The sequence below is a fragment of the Ipomoea triloba genome, chromosome 7 (genome assembly GCF_003576645.1).
Source record: "Ipomoea triloba cultivar NCNSP0323 chromosome 7, ASM357664v1".
Classification (NCBI taxonomy): Eukaryota; Viridiplantae; Streptophyta; class Magnoliopsida; order Solanales; family Convolvulaceae; genus Ipomoea; species Ipomoea triloba.
The window spans coordinates 23,007,215-23,009,987 of record NC_044922.1 but is presented as its reverse complement, the minus strand read 5'-3'; positions in this window follow the sequence as shown (position 1 = coordinate 23,009,987).

The window sequence follows — 2,773 nt, the reverse complement described above, 5'->3', positions numbered from 1 at the left end:
ATATATATATATATATATATATATATATATATATATATATATATATATATATATATAAAAGAAGCTAAATGAAACTTAATTACAATTCAATAAACATATACCATGTCATGCATAGACCTTAAATAATAATAATAATAATAATAATAATAATAATAATAATAATAATAATAATAATAATAATAATAATAATAAGCACATTCTTAACATGTCACAAAAATTATCGTGTAAACATGTTGGTTCAATAATTTTAATTGATTAAATATTAATTTGTTTAAGTGACAAAAATTATCCCTCTAGTGATTCACATTTCAGCATGGATTAACATCAGAATACATGCATCCATCTCATCCCTGCATTCTTTGAAAAAGTTTACCAATTTTAATTTTCGAGAAAATGAGGACCACTGCGACGACAAGAGCCATAGAAATAAGAGGCATGAGCCAAATAATGCCAAAGACGTGGTAAGTAAGTCTAAAACCACCCTTCTAATATCTAGACCGAACTCTTTCTCAGAAAAAAAATAAAAATAAAAAAAATCTAGACCTAACTCTAGAAGCCTAGTAGATATGTGTACAATTCGGTTGGTAGTGACCAATTAACATCTATATATGTACCAAATTTAGTCGCATTCTAGTTTGTTTCTTTGGTTCTGTTTTTGCTTTACGTACGGCTAATAAATGAAAATAATAAAAAATGATATTCGATGATGGCGAGACTTATAAATATATCATTGAAAGATATCTATATATATATTAAAACAGAAGTACTAGCTTTCCCGCTCATTTTAGTCCAAAAATTTTGAAATCGGTCAGCATAATAATATATAATAATTCCTTATCAGAAATTCTAGCATTCCTTATCATTCCTTATTTATGGCTAAAATTGACAAAATATTCAAATTATGATTCCATTCTTTATTCAATTCCATTCCTGGATTCCTTATTTATTAATGAAATATATAGCATTCAAATTACTTTTATTTTAATTATATTTCAGGCATCTATTATAGTATTCCTTATACTATGATGTATATTTTAGTATTCAAAAAAAATATTACTATATTATGTTAATGTACGTAATTAAATTCCTTTCATGATAATATTCAAAAAAAATAAAAATTCAAACAATCAAATTACTATATGATGTATATTATAGTATTCAAAAAAAATATTACTATATTATGTTAATGTACGTAATTAAATTTCCTCTCATGATAATATTCAAAAAAAATTACTATATGATGTATATTATAGTATTAAAAAAATATTACTATATTACGTTAATGTACGTAATTAAATTACTCTCATGATAATATTCAAAAAAATAAAAATTCCAACAATCAAATTACTATATGATGTATATTATAGTATTAAAAAAATATTACTATATTATGTTAATGTACGTAATTAAATTTCTCTCATGATAATATTCAAAAACAAAATTTCAACAATCAAATTATTATATGATGTATATTATAGTATTTAAAAATTCCAACAATCAAATAAATACAAAAATGTTATATATGTTAATTTAATTTATAGTAATAATTATCTAAAATATTTATCATACCATTAATCATGGTCTACTTTTAAGGTACACTAAATTAATACTCCGCATATTATTTTTCAACTTAAGTTCAGTATTTTTTTATATACAAATAAAATTAATATATAAAAATATATCATTAAAAATTTCTAATTAAAAACTTTTAAATAACACCAATATTGATATTTTTATTTTAATGTATTAAATTAACATATAATTATATTAAATCACCATATTATATTCATTTTCAATATAATATTGGCTCATTTTTAAAATGTTGTAGATTGATTTTTTAAAATACTATTGCAATATATAATTAAAATTAACATAGATTTACATAATCATCTATATATATATATATATATATATATATATAACATAAGTATTGTTTTCCGCTCATCTTAAAAAACTACTTCTGTTTTGAAATTTGAAATTTCAATCATTTCTTACCTAATTAAATAATTATAAAAATTTTATATATGTTAATTTAATTTATAGTAATAATTATCTAAAATATTTATCATACCATGAATCATGGTCTACTTTTAAGGTACACTAAACTAATACTCCGTATATTCTTTTTCAACTCAAGTTCGGTTTTTTTATATACAAATAAAATTAATATATAAAAAATATATCATTAAAAAGCTTTAATTACAAAATTTTAAATAACACCAATATTGATATTTTTATTTTAATGTATTAAATTAACATATAATTATATTATATCACCATATTATATTCATTTTCAATATAATATTGGTTCAGTTTTAAAATGTTGTAGATTGATTTTTTACAATACAATTGCAATATATAATTAAAATTAACATAGACTTACATAATAATATATATTAAAACAGAAGTGTTGTTTTCCCGTCCATCGGAAGAAAATACTTCTGCTTTGAAATTTGAAATTACAATTATTTTTACCTAATTAAATAATAAAAAAATGCTATATATGTTAATTTAATTTATAGTAATGATTGCCTAAATATTTTTTATACCATGAATCATGGTCTACTTTTAAGGTACACTAAGATACCATGAATCATGGTCTACTTTTTAATCCCAATGTTTGGTATACATGAGAATTGAAAGGGATCGGAATAAGTAGTATAAAGTCCAAAATGCCCATTGTTGTTGTTGTTGTTGTTGTTGTTGTTGTTATTATTATTATTATTATTATTATTATTAAATGACAAGTACACAAAAAATATAACATATTAAT